This window comes from Heptranchias perlo, chromosome 15, assembly GCF_035084215.1.
Source record: "Heptranchias perlo isolate sHepPer1 chromosome 15, sHepPer1.hap1, whole genome shotgun sequence".
Classification (NCBI taxonomy): domain Eukaryota; kingdom Metazoa; phylum Chordata; class Chondrichthyes; order Hexanchiformes; family Hexanchidae; genus Heptranchias; species Heptranchias perlo.
Window position 1 is genome coordinate 2,679,379 of NC_090339.1, and position 25,909 is coordinate 2,705,287.

General features: G+C 41.5%; 1 protein-coding gene across 1 annotated transcript in view; it reads left to right on the plus strand.

Annotated features, from left to right (window-relative positions):
• The window catches only part of LOC137333172 (ribitol-5-phosphate xylosyltransferase 1-like), a 74,067-nt gene that overhangs the window by 29,217 nt on the left and 18,941 nt on the right, over positions 1–25,909 (plus strand).

Genomic DNA, 25,909 nt, shown 5'->3' on the forward strand with positions numbered 1-25,909 from the left:
GGACTTGCATCTGTGTTTTACGTGCGCAATGTCTGATCTCCGTTTGGACTCTGAGCAGACAGCAGACTGCTATTTTCAGCAAATAACGGGTACCAGCTACCTTTTCTAAGAAACATCCTCCCTTTAAGAGATTTTTTTTTTCATTTGTTCATGGGATGTGGGTGTCGCTGGCAAAGCCAGCATTTATTACCCATTCCTAGTTGCCCTTTAGAAGGTGGTGGTGAGTCGCCTTCTTGAACCGCTGTAGTCCGTGCAGTGAAGGTTCTGGTGTTGGTAGGAAGGGAGTTCCAGGATTTTGACCCAGCGACGATGAAGGAACGGCGATATATTTCCAAGTCAGGATGGTGTGTGACTTGGAGGGGAACCATGTGCGTGCTGCCCTTGTCCTTCTAGGTGGTAGAGGTCGCAGGTTTGGAAGGTGCTGTCGAAAAAGCCTTTGCGAGTTGCTGCAGTGCATCCTGTAGATGGTACACACTGCAGCCATAGTGCGCCGGTGGTGAAGGGAGTGAATGTTTAGGGTGGTGGATGGAGTGCTAGTCAAGCAGGCTGCTTTGTCCTGGATGGTGTTGAGCTTCTTGAGTGTTGTTGGAGCTGCACTTATCCAGGCAAGTGGAGAGTATTCCATCACACTCCTGACTTGGGCCTTGTAGATGGTGGAAAGGCTTTGGGGAGTCAGGGGGTGAGTCACTCGCTACAGAATACCCAGCCTCTGACCTGTTCTTGTAGCCACAGTATTTATGTGGCTGGTCCAGTTAAGTTTCTGGTCAATGTTGAACCCCAGGATGTTGATGGTGGGGGATTCGGCGATGGTAATGCCGTTGAATGTCAAGGGGAGGTGGTTAGACTCTCTCTTGTTGGAGATGGTCATTGCCTGGCAGTTTTCTGGCACAAATGTTCCTTGCCACTTATCAGCCCAAACCTGGATGTTGTCCAGGTCTTGCTGCATGCGGGCTCGGACTGCTTCAGTTGAGCTCCCTCTGGTGGTGGAAAGTGCAAACTGCATTGATTCCACGTGCAAGGCCTGGAATGGAACTCTGATTGCAGGTGAGTCATTCTACCGGCTGAAACGTGCAACCTGCCTACGCAGGGATCATTGGGCGCGGGGTAATAGCACACCATGCTACCCGTGCCCAAAAATGGCTCTTATCCAATTTTTCCCCCATTGTGTTTAACTAACTTGATTGAGTTTTTTGATGAGGTAACAGAGAGGGTCGATGAGGGCGATGCGGTTGATGTTGTGTATATGGACTTTCAAAAGGTGTTTGATAAAGTGCCACATAATAGACTTGTCAGCAAAATTGAAGCTCAATTGCAGCATGGATATGAAATTGGCTAAGCGACAGGAAAAAGAAAGTAATGTTGAATGGACTGGAAGAAGGTATACAGGGCTAGAAATTTGGACGTGTAGTGCCCGTTTTTCAGGCACTACATGGCCTCCTAAGGTCCCAAAATGGCGTCCAGAATGCACGCGCATGCTTCTAGTGTGACATGCATGGATGCCATTTTGGTAAAGGCGTTTGCGCACGTACATATAACCAATGCCGGCAGCATGTAAAGTAGGAAGAATAGGCGGTAGATCTGTGTACAATGCTGATTTAAAGGGATAAACACCATTTTGACACTCAACGTTCCAACCAACGAACTATCTTAACCACGAACAGCTGAACATGTCTTAGATGGCCTGGAGGACCCCTCACCAGTGCTATTTGAAGGGATCATGCAGGATTTACAGGTTAGTTGCTGGATTATTGCTTCTGGCTGCTGATGCATTTGTATCTGTTTTTCGAGATCTCCTATACATGAATACTAAGACTAGGGGACATAGCCTGACATTTAGAGACAGGACTTGCAGGAGTGAAGTTAGGAAATGCTTCTACACACAATGGGTGGTAGAAGTTTGGAACACTCTTCTGCAAACGGCAGTTGATGCTAGCTCACTTGTTAATTTTAAATCTGAGATTGATAGATTTCTGTGAACCAAGGGTATTAAGGGATATGGAGCTAAGGCGGATATATGGAGTTAGGTCTCAGGTCTAACATGATCTCATTGAATGGCAGAACAGGCTCGAGGGGCTAAATGCCACTGCCACTTGCTGCCTCCTGCTATGTGCCACCTTCTCCTGCAAGAAAGCAGGACGTGTGTCGGTGAGTGTCTGTCATGCTTGAATAGCTGGCAGTGTGTGTGACCTGTGATTTATGGGTGAGCGGCTTGCAACAGTGGTAATGTATGGCGGTGAGAGGAAGCATCTGATTGGAAGAGTTGAGTACTGATGGAAAGTGTTTGTTGGTATGTGGGTGATGGGGGGTGTAGTGTGTGGAGCAGTGGATGCGGCTAGTGGTGCAGTTGGTAGGAGACGCTACTTGACAGTTGGCCTCACTCACCTTGACCACTCGTGTCAAAGTATTGAACTTCTTCCTGCACTGCATCCATGTTCATGGTGCTATGTGCCTGGCATTGACTGCGTCCCCTGCTGCCTCCCACTGCGTTGGGAGCATATGTCTGGAGGGCCTCTTGCCCCCCTGTGGATATAGGATGCCTCTCCTTCTGTCCACCTCGTGCACCAAGGTCGCTAGCGCATCAGCAGAGAACGTTGGTGCATGCACTCTCGCAGGCCCGGTGGAAACTCAGATCGGCAGATTGGTGAGGTCTGGCGTGCAGATTGGAGGATGTGGGATTTCGTAGTGTACATCCTTTATTCAATGTTTTATCAGTTTGTAAACATAGGGAGGGGTCCTGCATCTGTGTTTTACATGTGTGATGTCTGATCTCCATTCAGACTCCATGCGGACCCTTATCTTATATTTTGCATATAAGAGGTGCAGGCTGCCGTTAAGAGGTGCGAGCAACTCGCCCGAGATTTGGGTTCCCCTTGCTGGTGAGAAGTGCGAAGCTCATGAGAACAAGGCAGACAGACCTGACTGCTGTGCTATAATCAGGTAGGTGAGGAAGTAGCAGGAATCTCACGTTCTGCCTGCATCTGAACCATCAGGAGTGGGTTAATCGCGCACCACGATACCGCCACCCGGATTCTGGGGTTAACCCAATTTAACCCCCACAGTGGTGTTCCCCACTGCTTTTCTTGATATATATTAATGACTTGGACTTGGGTGTACAGGGCACAATTTCAAAATTTGCAGATGATACTGAACTTGGACATGTAGTGAACTATGAAGAGGATAGTGATAGACTTCAAGAGGACATAGACAGGCTGGTGGAATGGGTGGACACGTGGCAGATGAAATTTAATGCAGAGAAGTGCGAAGTGATACATTTTGGCATGAAGAATGAGGAGAGGCAATATAAACTAAATGGTACAATTGTAAACGGGGTGCAGGAACAGAGGGATCTGGGGGTATATGTGCACAAATCTTTGAATGTGGCAGGACAGTTTTGAGAAAGTGGTTAAACAAGCATACAGGATCCTGGGCTTTATAAATAGAGGCATAGGGCCCGATTTTACCAGGGGTGCGGGTTCTCGGCGGGTGGGCCAGCGGGCGCGTTGAAAACGCGCCCGGTGAAATTAGTGGGTTGCCCGCGCGATCGCAGCAGGCAACCCACTAATTGGATCCACTTACCTGCTCCTCCGGGGTCCGCGCTGCTGATCTGCGCGTCGGGCGGGCTGCGCATGCGCAGTAAGATCTGTCAGCTGGAGGCGCTCTATTTAAAGGGGCAGTCCTCCACTGACAGATGCTGCCCCAAACAGCAAAAATTACAGCATGGAGCAGCCCAGGGGGAAGGCTGCTCCCAGTTTAATGATGCCTCACCCCAGGTATCATTAGATGGGGTGAGGAGGAGGGGGAGGACAGAGATCTTCCACCCGGCAGGCAGGAGGAAGCGGCCTGCCTCTTCCACCAAGAAGGCCTGGCTCGAGGTGGCAGAGGAGGTCACCAGCGCCACCAACATATCGCCCACCTGCATACAGTGCAGGAGGCGCTCCAATGACCTCAGTAGGTCAGCCACAGTGAGAATACGCAGTCTTTCCCCTACACTCCGTCTGCCGCAACACTGCCCCCACTCCACATCACCTTCGGCACTGCCAACACTACTCTGTCACATCACCCCTCATACCCACTCAAACCTCATCCTCATCTTACCTGCACCTACTCACCTCGCGAGTACTCACCCCGCCACTACCATGCAACACAATCCTCATACAATCTCATGGCTCTATCCCATACTCACCCTCTCGTGCATCTCTCTCACGGCCAGCCTCACTCAACCTGCCACCACCTGTGCTGCAGACACAGGGCATGTATCACATATGTGCAGTAGGCAGCGTAAGGCAAACGTGTCGTGAGCATGAAGAGGATGCACAAGGGTGTCTGAGGGTTTGTCATGGTTCTTACTTCTATTGAATTAAAGAACAACTCACATCACACATTATATTGGCACCACTACTGCCATGTCTTCACGAATCCTGTCCGGTTTGTGCAATAATGCCTGCTCCTGGGTATCCCTATGAGGACCCACCACTGATGCCACCCAGTGTGTCACTGCAGAGTGGGTGTAGGTGTATTTGCAGGGCTCTTCTGCGCAGACGACTGAGAGACATCGGGGATGTCCCCGGTTGCAGCCTGGAAGGATGTGGAGCAGAAGTTCGGGAGGGCAGTGGTGACTTTGACAGCGACAGGTAGGAAGATGGTGCACGGGCCAGTCAGGAGCAGCTCGGCATGAAAGAGGCTGCAGATGTCCACGGCTACATGTCGACTGACTCTGAGCCTCCGTGTGCTCTGCTGCTCAGAGAGGTCCAGGAGGCTGAGCCTCGGTCTGTGGAACGTGTGGCGAGGGTAGTGCCCTCTGCGACGCATCTCTCTCTGCGGTAGCCCTCCCTCCTGCTGTACAGGTGGATGTGTCACAGCACTCTGTTGTGGAGCTCCACGTGTCAGAGGTGGACGGTGTTGGCCAGAGGCTGCACAAACCTATTGAGGTTAATTCGAAGTGCTAACAAAGACACTGACCTTTTGAACTGAGGTGACCTGGAGTTCAGTCACTGGTCTGAACTGGCCAGAACCGGTTTGAATTTGTTCCGCTTCTTACAAGGACAAAGGAGGTGATGCTACCTGGGCTCTTGGAACACTGCCAATCAGGGGATGACATCGATCACTCCAGCAACTTTGAGCCAACCGGAGAAGACAGCATCATTCGAAAAGACAGACTTGGGGAATAAAATTGAAGACTTGCTGGTTTGGTCCCAGTGTGTGTCTTTGTTTGTTTGTGAGCAAGAGAGAGAGTCAGTGTGTGTTTTTGTTGGTGTGTGTTTGTGTCTTTGTTTGTGAGGGAGACTCTGGAGACTAACCCTCGTGGAAGTGGAAACCTTACGTCAGGGACATAAAGACTGTGTCAGGGACGTGGAGACGACGTCGGGAGTAAGAGGGAGAATTGCCTGGCCAGCAGTGGCTCTCCTTTCCGGGTAATATAATATCCTTTCTATTCTGTGACCACTCTGGGAGTGTTGTCAGGAAAACCTAGTGGGTGTGCGTTTAAAGCCTAATACTCGGGGAGTATTACTTGGAGAAACCTAGTGGGTGTGCGTTTAAATCCTAGTTTGAGTATAAACCTGTATAACCTGCTGTAAACTACATGCCTATATCTAACTAGACGTATAAGCGGTATGTACATGATCTAATAACGTTAATAAAGCGAATTGAGAATTAAGAGAGAATTGACTCTTCCTCTGTGTACTAAGCCAAAACCGTTAACCGGTGACTTCCGGTCAACAACGGCGTGGATGGCGAGGCTGGTGAGGCTGGTGATGCTGTTTGCCCTCCGAGGAGGTCATGACTGCAGCTGCGGCGGCCCCCGTCCGCAAGATGTACATCTGAGGGGGTCCGCAAGGTAGGTACATGTCTCCGGACCCCGGGGTAAGTGTGCAGGTTGGTGACTTCGACCATCAGGAGGAGGGTGGTGGAGGCCAAACTTTGTCTCAAGTGACAGTGCGGCCTCCTGCAATGGCTGTGGGTCTCCCCCCACCCACCACCTGTCAAATGGACCTTTGCAGCTGCCACAGGCTGACAGCTGCAACACGTCCATTTCAACTGGGAGTGTTTCCCCCAGTGTGTGAAACAGTCCCATGTTTATCCAAAATCACACACAGTCCCTTAATCAGGTCAGTTAATGACCCGAACAAGCAAAGTAAATACTCTCAAGTGGCATCCCGCTGGCTTTAATTGCCTGCGGGATTCCCACCAGTGGGCGCTGCGCGCGCACGCCGGCGCATCATCGGGGAACCCGGAAGTGGGCGGGATTGAGGCACGATCCGGTCCCGCACCTGGATTTCGGGATTTTCGGGGCCCCCCCGCCGAGAACGCACCCGGTAGCGGGTGCTAAAATCAGGCCCATAGAGTACAAAATCAAGGAAGTTATGATGAACCTTTATAAAACACTGGTTTGGCCACAACTGGAATATTGTGCCCAATTCTATGCACCGCACTTTAGGAAGGATGTGAAAGTCTTAGAGAGGGTGCAGAAAAGATTTACTAGAATGGTTCCAGGGATGAGGGACTTCAGTTACGTAGATACTGGAGAAGCTGGGATTTTTCTCCTTGGAGCAGAGAAGGTTAGGAGGAGATTTAATAGAAGTGTTCAAAATCATGAAGGGTTTAGATGTAGTAAATAAAGAGAAACTGTTCCCATTGGCGGAAGGGTTGAGAACCAAAGGACACAGATTAGACGATTGGCAAAAGAACCAGAAGTGACGTGAGGAAATATTTTTTTACGCAGCAAGTTGTTCTGATCTGGAACGTGCTGCCTGGAAGGGTGTTGGAATCAGATTCAATTGTCGCTTTTAAAAAGGAATTGGATAAATACTTGAAGGGAAATAATTTGCAGGACTTCGGGGAAAGTGAGGGGGAATGGGACTAATTGGATTGCTCTTACAAAGAGCCGGCATGGGGTCAATGAGCAGAATGGCCTCCTTCTGTGCTGTAACCATTCTATAATTCTATGAATAATGAAAGAGTGTGCAATAATTGAAGTGGGTGTACAGAAAGAAGCGTGTGCAACAATGCAAGTATGTGTAATAATGAAAGTGAGTATAATAATGGAAGCAGGTGCATTAATAAAGTGTGTATAATAATGTAAGCTTGTGAAATAATGGAAGTGTGTAATGAAGTGTGTGTAGTAGTGGCAGTGGCTGTAGTAATAGAAATGTATATGATTATGGAAGCAGGTGTAATAATATAAGCGGGTTACAATATGGAAGTGTGTATAATAATAAAAATGTGTAAAATAATGGAAAGATGTATAATAGAGAGATATATGTAGTAATAGAAGTGGGTATAATAGTCGAGACGTATAGAATAATGGCAATGTATAAAATAATGGAAGTGGATATAATAATGGGAGTGTGCATAATAATAGAAGCATGTGCAATTATGGAAGTGAGTATTATAAACAGATGTAATAATGACAAGATGTAAAACAATGGGAATATGTACAATACTGGGAATGTGTACAATAATGGGAGTGTGTACAGTGAGAGGAAAGTTTACAATAACGGGAGTGTGAACAATAATGGGACTGTATACAATAATGGGAGTGTGTACAATAATGGGAGTGTGTACAATAATGGGAGTGTGTACAATAATGGCAGAGTGCAATATAATGGGAGTAGATACAATAATTGGAGTGTGAACAATAAAGGCAATGTGTATAATAATGAGTTTGACTAATAATGGCAGCATTTAAAATAATAGGGAAATGTAAAATAATTGGAGTTTGTATAAAATTGGGAGAGTGTAAAATAATGGGAGGGGGTACAATAATGGGAGTTTGTATAATAATTGGAGTGTGTATAATAATGCGATGGTGTCAATAATGGGAATATGTACAAATAATGGGTGGGTGTACACTAATGGGAGTGTGTATAATAATGCTAGGACATATAATAATGGGAGGAAGTACAATAATTGGAGGGTGTACAATAATCAGAGGGTGTACAATAATCAGAGGGTGCACAATGATGGGATTATGTACAATAATGCGAGTATGTATAATAATGTGAATGTGTATAATAATGTGAATGTGTATAATAATGAGAGTGTGTATAATAATGGGAGTGTGTATAATATTGTGAGTGTATAATAATGGGAGTGTGTAATAATGTGAATGTGTATAATAATGCGAGTGTGTATAATAATGTGAATGTCTATAATAATGTGAATGTGTATAATAATGAGAGTGTGTATAATAATGTTAATATGTATAATAATGAGAGTGTGTATAATAATGGGAGTGTGTATAATATTGTGAGTGTATAATAATGGGAGTGTGTAATAATGTGAATGTGTATAATAATGCGAGTGTGTATAATAATTTGAATGTGTATAATAATGTGAGTGTGTATAATAATGTGAATGTGTATAATAATGTGAGTGTGTATAATAATGTGAATGTGTATAATAATGAGAGTGTGTATAATAATGAGAGTGTGTATATTAATGGGAGTGTGTATAATATTCTGAGTGTGTAAGAATGTGAATGTGTATAATAATGCGAGTGTGTATAATAATGGGAGTGTATAATAATGAGAGTGTGTAATAATGTGAATGTGTATAATAATGGGAGTGTATAATAATGGGAGTGTGTAATAATGTGAATGTGTATAATAATGCGAGTGTGTATCATAATGCGAGTGTGTATATTAATGGGAGTGTGTAATAATGGGAGTGTGTATAATAATGGGAGTGTGTATAATAATGCAAGTGTGTATAATAATGGGAGTGTATAATAATGGGAGTGTGTAATAATGTGAATGTGTATAATAATGTGAATGTGTATAATAATGGGAGTGTGTATAATAATGGGAGTGTGTAATAATGGGAGTGTGTATAATAATGCGAGTGTGTGTAATAATGCGAGTGTGTATAATAATGCGAGTGTGTATAATAATGCGAGTGTGTATAATAATAGAAGCATGTGCAATTATGGAAGTGAGTATTATAAACAGATGTAATAATGACAAGATGTAAAACAATGGGAATATGTACAATACTGGGAATGTGTACAATAATGGGAATGTGTACAATGAGAGGAAAGTTTACAATAACGGGAGTGTGAACAATAATGGGACTGTATACAATAATGGGAGTGTGTACAATAATGGGAGTGTGTACAATAATGGCAGTGTGCAATATAATGGGAGTAGATACAATAATTGGAGTGTGAACAATAAAGGCAATGTGTATAATAATGAGTTTGACTAATAATGGCAGCATTTAAAATAATAGGGAAATGTAAAATAATTGGAGTTTGTATAAAATTGGGAGAGTGTAAAATAATGGGAGGGGGTACAATAATGGGAGTTTGTATAATAATTGGAGTGTGTATAATAATGCGATGGTGTCAATAATGGGAATATGTACAAATAATGGGTGGGAGTACACTAATGGGAGTGTGTATAATAATGAGAGTGTGTATATTAATGGGAGTGTGTATAATATTGTGAGTGTGTAATAATGTGAATGTGTATAATAATGTGTGTGTATAATAATGCGAGTGTGTATAATAATGGGAGTGTATAATAATGTGAATGTGTATAATAATGCAAGTGTGTACAATAATGCGAGTGTGTATAATAATGGGAGTGTGTAATATTGTGAATGTGTATAATAATGGGAGTGTGTATAATAATGGAAGTGTATAATAATGGGAGTGTGTATAATAATGGGAGTGTGAATAATAATGGGAGTGTGTATTATAATGTGAATGTGCATAATAATGGGAGTGTGTATAATAATGCAAGTGTGTATAATAATGGGAGTGTGTAATAATGTGAATGTGTATAATAATGTGAATGTGTATAATAATGTGAATGTGTATAATAATGGGAGTGTGTATAATAATGGGAGTGTGTAATAATGGGAGTGTGTATAATAATGGGAGTGTGTATAATAATGCGAGTGTGTATAATAATGCGAGTGTGTATAATAATGGGAGTGTATAATAATGGGAGTGTGTAATAATGTGAATGTGTATAATAATGTGAATGTGTATAATAATGTGAATGTGTATAATAATGCGAGTGTGTATAATAATGGGAGTGTATAATAATGGGAGTGTGTAATAATGTGAATGTGTATAATAATGTGAATGTGTATAATAATGGGAGTGTGTATAATAATGGGAGTGTGTAATAATGGGAGTGTGTATAATAATGTGAATGTGTATAATAATGCGAGTGTGTATAATAATGTGAATGTGTATAATAATGCGAGTGTGTATAATAATGTGAATGTGTATAATAATGAGAGTGTGTATAATAATGAGTGTGTATATTAATGGGAGTGTGTATAATATTCTGAGTGTGTAAGAATGTGAATGTGTATAATAATGGGAGTGTGTAATAATGGGAGTGTGTATAATAATGGGAGTGTGTATAATAATGGGAGTGTGTATTATAATGTGAATGTGCATTATAATGGGAGTGTGTATAATAATGCAAGTGTGTATAATAATGGGAGTGTATAATAATGGGAGTGTGTATAATAATGCAAGTGTGTATAATAATGGGAGTGTATAATAATGGGATTGTGTAATAGTGTGAATGTGTATAATAATGTGAATGTGTATAATAATGGGAGTGTGTATAATAATGGGAATGTGTAATAATGTGAATGTGTACAATAATGGGAGTGTGTATAATAATGGGAGTGTGTATAATAATGCGAGTGTGTATAATAATGCGAGTGTGTATCATAATGCGAGTGTGTATATTAATGGGAGTGTGTAATAATGGGAGTGTGTATAATAATGGGAGTGTGTATAATAATGGGAGTGTGTATTATAATGTGAATGTGCATAATAATGCAAGTGTGTATAATAATGGGAGTGTATAATAATGTGAATGTGTATAATAATGGGAGTGTGTATAATAATGCGAGTGTGTATCATAATGCGAGTGTGTATATTAATGGGAGTGTGTAATAATGGGAGTGTGTATAATAATGGGAGTGTGTATAATAATGGGAGTGTGTATTATAATGTGAATGTGCATAATAATGGGAGTGTGTATAATAATGCAAGTGTGTATAATAATGGGAGTGTATAATAATGGGAGTGTGAATAATAATGGGAGTGTGTATTATAATGTGAATGTGCATAATAATGGGAGTGTGTATAATAATGCAAGTGTGTATAATAATGGGAGTGTGTAATAATGTGAATGTGTATAATAATGTGAATGTGTATAATAATGGGAGTGTGTATAATAATGGGAGTGTGTAATAATGGGAGTGTGTATAATAATGGGAGTGTGTATAATAATGCGAGTGTGTATAATAATGCGAGTGTGTATAATAATGCGAGTGTGTATAATAATGGGAGTGTATAATAATGGGTGTGTGCAATAATGTGAATGTGTATAATAATGTGAATGTGTATAATAATGGGAGTGTGTATAATAATGGGAGTGTGTAATAATGGGAGTGTGTATAATAATGTGAATGCGTATAATAATGCGAGTGTGTATAATAATGGGAGTGTATAATAATGGGAGTGTGTAATAATGTGAATGTGTATAATAATGTGAATGTGTATAATAATGGGAGTGTGTATCATAATGCGAGTGTGTATAATAATGGGAGTGTGTAATAATGGGAGTGTGTGTAATAATGTGAATGTGTATAATAATGTGAATGTGTATAATAATGGGAGTGTGTATAATAATGGGAGTGTGCAATAATGGGAGTGTGTATAATAATGTGAATGTGTATAATAATGCGAGTGTGTATAATAATGGGAGTGTATAATAATGGGAGTGTATAATAATGGGAGTGTGTAATAACGTGAATGTGTATAATAATGTGAATGTGTATAATAATGGGAGTGTGTATAATAATGGGAATGTGTAATAATGTGAATGTGTATAATAATGGGAGTGTGTATAATAATGGGAGTGTGTATAATAATGCGAGTGTGTATAATAATGCGAGTGTGTATCATAATGCGAGTGTGTATATTAATGGGAGTGTGTAATAATGGGAGTGTGTATAATAATGGGAGTGTGTATAATAATGGGAGTGTGTATTATAATGTGAATGTGCATAATAATGCAAGTGTGTATAATAATGGGAGTGTATAATAATGGGAGTGTGTAATAATGTGAATGTGTATAATAATGTGAATGTGTATAATAATGGGAGTGTGTATAATAATGGGAATGTGTAATAATGTGAATGTGTATAATAATGGGAGTGTGTATAATAATGCGAGTGTGTATAATAATGAGAGTGTGTATCATAATGCGAGTGTGTATATTAATGGGAGTGTGTAATAATGGGAGTGTGTATAATAATGGGAGTGTGTATAATAATGGGAGTGTGTATTATAATGTGAATGTGCATAATAATGGGAGTGTGTATAATAATGGGAGTGTGTATAATAATGTGAATGTGTATAATAATGCGAGTGTGTATAATAATGTGAATGTGTATAATAATGCGAGTGTGTATAATAATGTGAATGTGTATAATAATGAGAGTGTGTATAATAATGAGTGTGTATATTAATGGGAGTGTGTATAATATTCTGAGTGTGTAAGAATGTGAATGTGTATAATAATGTGAGTGTGTATAATAATGCGAGTGTGTATAATAATGGGAGTGTATAATAATGGAAGTGTGTAATAATGTGAATGTGTATAATAATGAGAGTGTATAATAATGGGAGTGTGTAATAATGTGAATGTGTATAATAATGCGAGTGTGTATAATAATGCGAGAGTGTATCATAATGCGAGTGTGTATAATAATGGGAGTGTGTAATAATGGGAGTGTGTATAATAATGGGAGTGTGTATAATAATGGGAGTGTGTATTATAATGTGAATGTGCATTATAATGGGAGAGTGTATAATAATGCAAGTGTGTATAATAATGGGAGTGTATAATAATGGGAGTGTGTATAATAATGCAAGTGTGTATAATAATGGGAGTGTATAATAATGGGAGTGTGTAATAATATGAATGTGTATAATAATGTGAATGTGTAATAATGTGAATGTGTATAATAATGGGAGTGTGTATAATAATGGGAGTGTGTATAATAATGCGAGTGTGTATAATAATGCGAGTGTGTATCATAATGCGAGTGTGTATATTAATGGGAGTGTGTAATAATGGGAGTGTGTATAATAATGGGAGTGTGTATAATAATGGGAGTGTGTATTATAATGTGAATGTGCATAATAATGCAAGTGTGTATAATAATGGGAGAGTATAATAATGGGAGTGTGTAATAATGTGAATGTGTATAATAATGTGAATGTGTATAATAATGGGAGTGTGTATAATAATGGGAATGTGTAATAATGTGAATGTGTATAATAATGGGAGTGTGTATAATAATGGGAGTGTGTATAATAATGCGAGTGTGTATAATAATGCGAGTGTGTATCATAATGCGAGTGTGTATATTAATGGGAGTGTGTAATAATGGGAGTGTGTATAATAATGAGAGTGTGTATAATAATGGGAGTGTGTATTATAATGTGAATGTGCATAATAATGGGAGTGTGTATAATAATTCAAGTGTGTATAATAATGGGAGTGTATAATAATGGGAGTGTGTAATAATGTGAATGTGTATAATAATGTGAATGTGTATAATAATGCGAGTGTGTATAATAATGCGAGTGTGTATAATAATAGAAGCATGTGCAATTATGGAAGTGAGTGTTATAAACAGATGTAATAATGACGATGTAAAACAATGGGAATATGTACAATACTGGGAATGTGTACAATAATGGGAATGTGTACAATGAGAGGAATGTTTACAATAACGGGAGTGTGAACAATAATGGGACTGTATACAATAATGGGAGTGTGTACAATAATGGGAGTGTGTACAATAATGGCAGTGTGCAATATAATGGGAGTAGATACAATAATTGGAGTGTGAACAATAAAGGCAATGTGTATAATAATGAGTTTGACTAATAATGGCAGCATTTAAAATAATCGGGAAATGTAAAATAATTGGAGTTTGTATAAAATTGGGAGAGTGTAAAATAATGGGAGGGGGTACAATAATGGGAGTTTGTATAATAATTGGAGTGTGTATAATAATGCGATGGTGTCAATAATGGGAATATGTACAAATAATGGGTGGGTGTACACTAATGGGAGTGTGTATAATAATGCTAGGACATATAATAATGGGAGGAAGTACAATAATCGGAGGGTGTACAATAATCAGAGGGTGTACAATAATCAGAGGGTGTACAATGATGGGATTATGTTCAATAATGCGAGTGTGTATAATAATGTGAATGTGTATAATAATGAGTGTGTATAATAATGTTAATGTGTATAATAATGAGAGTGTGTATAATAATGAGAGTGTGTATAATAATGTGAGTGTGTATAATATTGTGAGTGTATAATAATGAGAGTGTGTAATAATGTGAATGTGTATAATAATGCGAGTGTGTATAATAATGTGAATGTGTATAATAATGCGAGTGTGTATAATAATGCGAATGTGTATAATAATGTTAATGTGTATAATAATGAGAGTGTGTATAATAATGCGAGTGTGTATAATAATGTGAATGTGTATAATAATGTTAATGTGTATAATAATGGGAGTGTGTATAATAATGAGAGTGTGTATATTAATGGGAGTGTGTATAATATTGTGAGTGTGTAATAATGTGAATGTGTATAATAATGTGAGTGTGTATAATAATGCGAGTGTGTATAATAATGGGAGTGTATAATAATGGGAGTGTGTAATAATGTGAATGTGTATAATAATGGGAGTGTATAATAATGGGAGTGTGTAATAATGTGAATGTGTATAATAATGCGAGTGTGTATAATAATGCGAGTGTGTATAATAATGGGAGTGTGTAATATTGTGAATGTGTATAATAATGGGAGTGTGTATAATAATGGGAGTGTGTAATAATGGGAGTGTGTATAATAATGGGAGTGTGTATAATAATGTGAATGTGCATAATAATGCAAGTGTGTATAATAATGCGAGTGTGTATAATAATGCGAGTGTGTATAATAATGGGAGTGTGTAATAATGGGAGTGTGTATAATAATGGGAGTGTGTATAATAATGTGAATGTGCATAATAATGCGAGTGTGTATAATAATGCGAGTGTGTATAATAATGCGAGTGTGGATAATAATGGGAGTGTATAATAATGGGAGTGTGTAATAATGTGAATGTGTATAATAATGTGAATGTGTATAATAATGGGAGTGTGTATAATAATGGGAGTGTGTAATAATGGGAGTGTGTATAATAATGTGAATGTGTATAATAATGGGAGTGTGTATAATAATGGGAGTTTCTACAATAATGGGATTGGATACAATAATGGTAGCATGCAATCTAATGGGAGAAGATACAATAATTGGAGTGTACACAATAATAGATGGGTGTATAATAATGGATGGTTGTATAATAATGGCTGGGTGCATAATAATGGATTGGTGTATAATAACAGATGGGCGTATAATAACGGATGGGTGCATAATAATGGATGGGTGTATAATAATGGATGGGTGTATAATAACAGATGGGCGTATAATAATGGATGGGTGTATAATAATGGATGGGTGTATAAAAATGGACGGGTGTATAATAATGGATGGGTGTATAATAATGGATGGGTGTATAATAATGGATGGGTGTATAAAAATGGATGGGTGTATAATAATGAGGGTGTGAACAATAATGGAGTGTGTATAATAATGAAAGTTTGCAAAATAATGGGAGTGTGAACAATAACGGGAGCATTTCCGATAATGGTGTATAATAACGTGAGTGTGCGAATAATGGGAATGTGTATAATAGTGGGAATGTGTATAATAGTGGGAATGTGCATGATAATGGGAACATGTATAATAATGGGAGGGTGTATAATAGTGGGAATGTGTATAATAGTGGGAAAATGCATAATAATGGGAATGTGTATAATAGTGGGAATGTGCATAATAATGGGAATGTGTATAATAATGGGAGTATGAACAATAATGGGAGGGTGTATAATAATGGGAATGTGTATAATAATGGGCATGATGTGGAGATGCCGGTGATGGACTGGGGTGGACAAATGTAAGGAATCTTACAACACCAGGTTATAGTCCAACAAATTTATTTTAAAATCACAAGCTTTCGGAGATTATCTCCTTCGTCAGATGAATATAATAATGGGAGTATGAACAATAATGGGAATGTGTATAATAATGGGAATGTGTATAATAATGGGAATGTGAACAATATTGCGAATGTGTATAAAATGGGAGTGTGTATAATAATGGGAGTGTGTATAATAATAGGAGGGTGTATGATAACGAGAATGTGAACAATAATTGAAGGGCTTCAGATTCCTGGGGCATTGGGACCAGTTCTGGGGGAAGTGGGACCTGTAAAAGCCAGACGAGTTGCATCTCAACAGGGCTGGGATCAATATCCTCATGGGAGGTTTGCTTGTGCTGTTGGGGAGGGTTTAAACTAGTTTGGCAGGGGGATGGGAACCTGAGTGTAGATTTGGAAGGGAGGGAAGCAGAGCTGGAAATGGGAGGCAGGAAATTAGTCAGTGAGTTTGGAAGGTAGCAGGAACAAAGGTTCGAAACTAGACTACAAAGGAGTTTGGCAGTGCTTAAAGGTATATACCTCAATGCAAGGAGTCTAGTGAATAAGGCAGATGAGCTAAGGGCACAGATAGACACGTGGAAGTACGATATCTTAGCTATTACAGAAACATGGCTTAAAGAGGGGCAGGAATGGCAGCTCCACGTTCCTGGTTACAGAGATAGAGAGGGGGATAAAAAAGGAGGGAGGTGGCAATATTGGTTAAAAAAATAATTACAGCTGTGACGAGGGATGATATGTTAGAAGGATCATCAAATGAGGCCAATTGAGCTAAAGAACAAAAAAGGGGCAGTCACACTGCTGGGAGTGTACTATAGACCCCCAAACAGTTAGAGGGAGATAGAAGAGCAAATATGTGGACAAATTTCTGAGAAGTGCAAAAACAATAGGCCAGTAATAGTAGGGAATTTTGAATACTCTAATATTAAATGGGATACAAACAGTGTGAAAGATATAGAGGGCGCAGAATTCTTAAATTGCATTCAGGAGAATTTTTTTAGCCAGCATATAGCAAGCCGAACAAGGCGGGGCAGTTCTGGATTTAGATTTAGGGAATGAAGCTGGGCAGATGGAAGGAGTGTCAGTGAGGGCATTTTGATGTTAGTGATCATAATTCACTTAAATTTAGCATAGCTATGGAAAAGGAGTAGGATAGAACAGGAGTAAAAGTTCTAAATTGGGGAAAGGCCAATTTTACTAAGCTGAGAAGTGATTTAGCAAAAGTGGACTGGAAAAAGTTATTTGAAGGTAAATCAATGTTAGAGCAGTGGGAGGCATTTAAGGGGAAGATTCATGGGATGCAGAGTAAACACGTTCCCGCAAAGAAAAAGGGTGGGACTGCCAAATCTAGAGCCCCCTGGATGAGAAGGAGCATACAGGGTAAGATAAGGCCAAAAAGGGAAGCTTATGTCAGACATCAAGAACTCAATACTGCAGAAAGCTTAGAGGAGTATAGGAAGTGCAGGGGTGAAATTAAAAAGGAAATTAGGAAAGCAAAAAGAGGGCATGAAAAAATATTGGCAAGTAAAATTAAGGAAAACTCAAAAATGTTTTATAAATACATAAAGAGCAAGAGGATAATAGGGCCAATTAGAGACCATGGAGGCAGAAGATGTGGGTATGGTTCTTAATGAATACTTTGGGCCCGATGTTAGCAGGGCTGCGGGTTCTCGTAGGGGGGGCTATCGGGCGCGTGGGTAATGCGCCCGGTGAAATTAGTCAGCTTCCCACGCGATTGTAGCAGGCAATCCACTAATTGGATCCACTTACCTGCTCCTCCGGGTTCCCCACTGTTGATCTGCGCGTCGGGCGGGCTGCGCATGCGCAGTACGATCTGTCAGCTGGAGGCGCTCTATTTAAAGGGGCAGTCCTCCACTGACAGATGCTGCAACAAATCGCAAAAATTACAGCATGGAGCAGCCCAGGGGGAAGGCTGCTCCCAGTTCAATGATGCCTCACTCCAGGTATCAATACATGGGGCGAGGAGGAGGGGGAGGACAGAGATCTTCCTCCCGGTGGGCGGGAGGAATCGGCTTGCCTCTGCCACCAGGAAGGCCTGGCTCGAGGTGGCAGAGGAGGTCACCAGCGCAACCAACATATCGCCCTCCTGCATACAGTGCAGGAGGCGCTCCAATGACCTCAGTAGGTCAGCCAAAGTGAGTACACGTAGTCTTTCCCCTACACTCCGTCTGCCACATCACCGCCCCCACCCCACATCTCCTTCAGCACTGCCAACACTACTCTGTCACATCACCCCTCATACCCACTCAAACCTCATCCTCATCTTACCTGCACCTACTCACCTCGCCAGTACTCTCCCGCCACTACGACTCAACCCAATCCTCATACAATCTCATGGCTCTATCTCATACTCACCCTCTCGTGCATCTCTTTCACGGCCAGCCTCACTCAACCTGCCACTACCTGTGCTGCAGCCACAGGGCATGCATCACATATGTGCAGTAGGCAGCGTAAGGCAAACGTGTCGTGAGCATGAAGGGGATGCACAAGGGTGTTTGAGGTTTGTCACGGGTGTTACTTATATTGAATTTCTGACCAACTCACATTACATATTATATTGGGACCACTACTGCCATCTCTTCGCGAATCCTGTCTGGTTTGTGCAATAATGCCCTCTCCTGAGGATCACTATGAGGATCCACAACTGATGCCACCCATTGTGTCACTGCAGAGTGGGTGTAGGTGTATTTGCAGGGCTCTTTTGCGCAGACGACTGAGAGACATCGGCGATGTCCCCGGTTGCACCCTGGAAGGATGCGGAGGAGAAGTTGTTGAGGGCAGTGGTGACTTTGACAGCGACAGTTAAGAAGATGGTGCTCGGGCCAGCCAGGAGCAGCTCGACATGAAAGAGGCTGCAGATGTCCACGACTACATATCGGGTGACTCTGAGCCTCCATGTGCACTGCTGCTCAGAGAGGTCCAGGAGGCTGAGCCTCGGTCTGTGGACCCTGTGGCGAGGGTAGTGCCCTCTGCAACACATCTCTCTCTGCGGTTGCCCTCCCTCCTGCTGTACAGGTGGATGTGTCACAGCACTCTGTTGTGGAGCTCCACGTGTCAGAGGTGGACGGCGTGGATGGCGAGGCTGGTGAGGCTGGTGATGCTATTCGCCCTCCGAGGAGGTCATGACCGCACCTACGGCGGCCCCCATCCGCAAGATGTACATCTGAGGGGGTCCGCAAGGTAGGTACATGTCTCCGGACCCCGGGGTAAGTATGCAGGTTGGTGACTTTGACTGTCAGGAGGAGGGTGGTGGAGGCCAAACTTTGTCCCAAGTGACAGAGTGGCCTTCTGCAATGGATGAGGGTCTCCCCCCCCCCCACCTGTAAATACTCTCAAGTGGCATCCCGCTGGCTTTAATTGCCTGCGGGTTTTCCACCAGCGGGTGCTGCGCGCGCACGCTGGAGCGTCAGCGGAGAACCCGGAAGTGCACGGGTCCGGGACGGGCTCCGGTCCAGCTCCGGGATTCTCCGATTTTCGGAGCCCCCCCGCCAGGAACGCACCCGATAGCGGGTGCTAAAATGATGCCCTTTGTGTCTGTCTTCACAAAAAAGGGGGACAATGCAGAGATTGTAGTTAAGGAAGAATGTGAGAAATTAGATGGGATAAACATAGTGAGAGAGGAAGTATTGATGGGATTAGCGTCTTTGAAAGTAGATAAATCGCCAGGTCTGGATGAAATGTAATCCAGGCTGCTAAGAGAAGCAAGGGAGGAAATAGCAGAGGCTCTGATCATCATTTTCCAATCCTCCCTGGCTACAGGCGTGGTGTCGGAGGATTGGAGGACTGCTAACGTTGTACCTTTGTTTAAAAAGGGAGAAAGAGATAGAACGAGTAATTATAGGCCAATCAGTCTAACCTCGGTGGTGGGCAAATTATTAGGATTGATTCACAGGGACAGCATAAATCATCATTTAGAAAGGCACGGATTAATCAAGGAAAGTCAGCAAGGATTTGTTAAAGGAAGGTCGAGTCTGACTAATTTGATTGAATTTTTTGAGCAGGTAACAAGGAGGGCTGATGAGGGTAACGCATTTGATGTGGTGTACATAGATTTTAGCAAGGCTTTTGACAAGGTCCCACGTGGCAGACTGGTCAAAAAAGTACAAGCCCATGGGATCCAAGGGAAAGTGGCAAGTTGGATCCAAAATTAGCTCAGTGGCAGGAAGCAAAGGGTAATGATTGACCGATGTTTTTGCGACTGGAAGGCTGTTTCCAGTGGGGTCCCGCAAGGCTCAGTCCTAGGTCCCTTACTTTTTATGGTATATTTTAATGATTCATTCTTGAATGTGGGGGGCTTGATCAAGAAGTTTGCAGATGATACAAAAATTGGTCGTGTGGTTGATAATGAGGAGGAAAGCTGTAGACTGCAGGAAGATATCAATGGACTGGTCAGGTGGGCAGAAAAGTGGCAAATGGAATTCAATCCGAAGAAGTGTGAGATCATGCATTTGGGGAGGGCAAACAAGGCAAGGGAGTACACAATAAATGGGAGGATACTGAGAGGTGTAGAGGAAGTGAGGGACCTTAGAGTGCATGTCCACAGATCCCTGAAGGTAGCAGGACAGGTAGATAAGGTGGTTAAAAAGGCAAACAGGATTCTTTCCTTTATTAGCTGAGGCATAGAATATAAGAGCAGGGAGGTTATGCTAGAACTGTATGAAACATTGGTTAGGCCACAGCTTGAGTACTGCGTACAGTTCTGGTCACCACATTACAGGAAAGATGTGATTGCACTAGAGAGGGTACAGAGGAGATTTACGAGGATGTTGCCAGGGCTGGAGAATTTTAGCTATGAGAAAAGATTGGATAGGCTGGGGTTGTTTTCTTTCGATCAAAGGAGGCTGAGGGGAGATTTAATTGAGCTACATAAAATTATGACGGGACTAGATAGAGTGGATAGGGAGGACCTATCGCAGAGGGGTCAGTGACCCGGGGGAATAGATTTAATGAAATTGGTAGAAGGATTAGAGGGGAGCTGAGGAGAAATTTTTTCACCCAAAGGATGGTGGGGGTCTGGAACTCACTGCCTGAAAGGGTGGTAGAGGCACAAACCCTCAACTTATTTAAAAAGTACTTGGATGAGCATTTGAAGTGCCATAACCTACAGGGCTACGGATCAAGTGCTGGAAAGTGAGATTAAGCTGGATAGCTCTTTATCGGCCGGCACAGACACGATGAACCGAATGGCCTCCTTCTGTGCCATCACTTTCTATGAAGTGTGTATAATAATGGGAGTGTGAACAATAATTAAAGTTTGCACAATAATGTGAGGGTGCACAATAATGGGATTGTGTATAATAATATTAAGGTGTATAATAATGGAAGGATGTACAATGATGGTAGGATATATATTAGTGGGAGGGTGTAAATTAATGAGAGATAGCACAATAATTGGAATGTGAATAATAACAGGAGCTTTTCTCATAATGGGAGTGTGTATGATAATGGGATTGTGTATAATAATGGGATTGTGTATAATAACGGGAGTATGTATAATAATGGAAGAGTGTATAATAATGGGAGTGTGTTTGATAATGGGAGTGTGTATAATAATGGGAGTGTGTATAATAATGGAAGAGTGTATAATAATGGGAGTGTGTATAATAATGGGAGGTGTATAATAATTGGAGGGTGTATAATAATTGGAGGGTGCACAATATTGCGGATGTGTGTAAAATGGGAGTGTGAACAATAATGGGAGTGTATATAATAATGGGGCGGTGTATGATAATGGGAGTGTGAACAATTTTGAAGCGTGTAAAATAATGGGAGTTGTATAATAATTGGAGCGTGAACAATAATTGAAGTTTGCATAATAATGGGTGAGTGCACAATAATGGGATTGTGTGTAATAATGAGTGTGTATAATAATGGGAGTGTGAACAATAAGATGAGTGTGAACACTAATGGGAGTGTGTATAATAATGGTAGTGTGTATAATGATGGGACCGTGTATAAGAATGGGAGGGTGTATGATAATGGGAGTGTGAACAATAATTGATGTTTGCATAATAATGGAAATGTGCACAATAATGGGAGTGTGTATAATAAAGGGAGTGTGAGCAATTGTGTGTGTGTGTATAATAATGGGAGTGTGTATAATAATAGGAGGGTGTATGATAATAGGCATGAGAACTATAATTGATGTGTGTATAATAATTGGATGGTGTATAATAATGGAAGGGTGCACAACAATGGGAGTGTGGATAATAATGGGAGTGTGTTTAATAATGGGAGTGTGTTTAATAATGGGAGGGTGTATAATAATGGAAGGTTGTATGATAATAGCAATGTGAATAATAACGTGAGAGTGTTTTTTTTAATTTGTTCATGGGATGTGGGCGTCGCTGGCAAGGCCGGCATTTATTGCCCATCCCTAATTCCCCTTGAGAAGGTGGTGGTGAGCCGCCTTCTTGAACCACTGCAGTCCGTGTGGTGAAGGTTCTCCCACAGTGCTGTTAGGAATGGAGTTCCAGGATTTTGACTCAACGACGATGAAGGAACGGTGATATATTTCCAAGTCGGGATGGTGTGTGACTTGGAGGGGAACGTGCAGGTGGTGTTGTTCCCATGTACCTGCTGCTCTTGTCCTTCTAGGTGGTAGAGGTCGCAGGTTTGGTAGGTGCTGTCGAAGAAGCCTTGGCGAGTTGCTGCAGTGCATCCTGTAGATGGTACACACTGTAGCCACAGTGTGCCGGTGGTGAAGGGAGTGAATGTTTATGGTGGTGGATGGGGTGCCAATCAAGCGGGCTGCTTTGTCCAGATGTTGTCGAGCTTCTTGAGTGTTGTTGGAGCTGCATTCATCCAGGCAAGTGGAGAGTATTCCATCACACTCCTGACTTGTGCCTTGTAGATGGTGGAAAGGCTTTGGGAAGTCAGGAGAACTCGCCACAGAATACCCAGCCTCTGACCTGCTCTTGTAGCCACAGTATTTATATGGCTGGTCCAGTTAAGTTTCTGGTCAATGGTGACCCCCACGATGTTAATGGTGGGGGATTCGGCGATGGTAATGCCATTGAATGTCAGGGGAGGTGGTTAGACTCACTCTTGTTGGAGATGGTCATTGCCTGGCACTTGTCTGCCGCAAATGTTACTTGCCACTTATCAGCCCAAGCCTGGATGTTGTCCAGGTCTTGCTGCATGCGGGCTCAGACTGCTTCATCATTTGAGGGGTTATTCAAACGCTTCAGCCTTTTCTTTTGCACTCACGTGCTGCACTCTGCCATCATTGAGGATGGGGATGTTTGCAGAGCCTCCTCCTCCTCCCGTTAGTTGTTTAATTGTCCACCACCATTCACGACTGGATGTGGCAGGACTGCAGAGCTTTGATCTGATCCGTTGGTGTGGAATCGCTTAGCTCTGTCTATAGCATGTTGCTTCCGCTGTTTAGCATGCATATAGTCCTGAGTTGTAGCTTCACCAGGTTGGCACCTCATTTTTAGGTACGCCTGGTGCTGCTCCTGGCATGCTCTTCTACACTTCATTGAACCAGGGTTGATCCCTTGGCTTGTTGGTAATGGTAGAGTGAGGAATATGCTGGGCCATGAGGTTACAGATTGTGCTGGAATACAATTCTGCTGCTGCTGATGGCCCACAGTGCCTCATGGATGCCCAGTTTTGAGCTGCTAGATCTGTTCTGAATCTATCCCATTGAGCTCGGTGGTAGTGCCATACAACACGTTGGATGGTGTCCTCAGTGCGAAGACGGGACTTCATCTCCACGAGGACTGTGCGGTGGTCACTCCTACTAATACTGTCATGGACAGATGCATTTGCAACAGGTAGATTGGTGAGGATGATGTCAAGTAGGTTTTTCCCTCGTGTTGGTTCGCTCACCACCTGCCGCAGGCCCAGTCTGGCAGCTATGTCCTTCAAGACTTGGCCAGCTCGGTCAGTACTGCTGCTCTGGTCGGTCTGTCCTGCCGGTGGGAGAGGACATACCCAGGGATGGTGATGGAAGAGTCTGGGACATTGGCTGAAAGGTATGATTCTGTGAGTATGGCGATGTCAGGCTGTTGCTTGCATAATAATGGGAGTGTGTATAATAATAGGAGTTTTTATAATAATTGGAGTGTGAACAATAACGGGAGTGCTTCAATGAAGGGAGTATGTAAAATAATGAGGTAATGTCAATAATGGAAATAGGTACACTAATGGGAGCGTTTATAATAATATTAGTGTGTATAATAATGAGGTTGTACAATCATAGAATTGTGTATGATAATGAGAGTGTATAATAACGGGAATGTGTATTTTAATCAGAGTGTGAACAATAAAGGGAGTGTGTATAATAATGGGAATGTGAACAATAATGGGAGTGTGTATAATAATGGGAGCGTGCATAATAATGGGAGTGTGTATAATAATGGGAGTGTGTACAGTAATGGGAATGTGAACAATAATGGGAGTGTGTATAATAATGGGAGGGTGTATAATAATGGGAATGTGAACAATAATGGGAGAGTGTATAATAATGGGAATGTGAACAATAATGGGAGTGTGTATAGTAATGGGAGTGTGTATAATAATGGGAGTGTGTATAATAATGGGAATGTGAACAATAATGGGAGGGTGTATAATAATGGGAGAGTGTATAATAATGGGAATGTGAACAATAATGGGAGAGTGTATAATAATGGGAATGTGAACAATAATGGGAGTGTGTATAATAATGGGAGTGTGTATAATAATGGGAATGTGAACAATAATGGGAGGGTGTATAATAATGGGAGAGTGTATAATAATGGGAATGTGAACAATAATGGGAGAGTGTATAATAATGGGAATGTGAACAATAATGGGAGTGTGTATAGTAATGGGAATGTGAACAATAACGGGAGTGTGAACAATAACAGGAGTGTGAACAATAATGGGAGGGTGTATAATAATGGGAGTGTGAACAATAATGGGAGTGTGAACAATAATGGGAGGGTGTATAATAATGGGAGAGTGTATAATAATGGGAATGTGAACAATAATGGGAGAGTGTATAATAATGGGAATGTGAACAATAATGGGAGTGTGTATAGTAATGGGAATGTGAACAATAATGGGAGTGTGTATAGTAATGGGAATGTGAACAATAATGGGAGTGTGTATAGTAATGGAAATGTGAACAATAACGGGAGTGTGAACAATAACAGGAGTGTGAACAATAATGGGAGGGTGTATAATAATGGGAGTGTGATCAATAATGGGAATGTGAACAATAATGGGAGTGTGTATAGTAATGGGAATGTGAACAATAATGGGAGTGTGTATAGTGATGGGAATGTGAACAATAATGCGAGTGTGTATAGTAATGGGAATGTGAACAATAATGGGAGTGTGTATAGTAATGGGAATGTGAACAATAATGGGAGTGTGTATAGTAATGGGAATGTGAACAATAACGGGAGTGTGAACAATAACAGGAGTGTGAACAATAATGGGAGGGTGTATAATAATGGGAGTGTGAACAATAATGGGAATGTGAACAATAATGGGAGGGTGTATAATAATGGGAGAGTGTATAATAATGGGAGTGTGAACAATAACGGGAGTGTGAACAATAACAGGAGGGTGTATAATAATGGGAGTGTGAACAATAATGGGAATGTGAACAATAATGGGAGTGCGAACAATAATGGGAGTGTGAACAAAATGGGAGTGTGTATAATAATGGGAGTGTGAACAATAATGGGAGTGTGAACAATAATGGGAGGGTGTATAATAATGGGAGTGTGAACAATAATGGGAGGGTGTACAATAATGGGAGTGTGAACAATAATGGGAG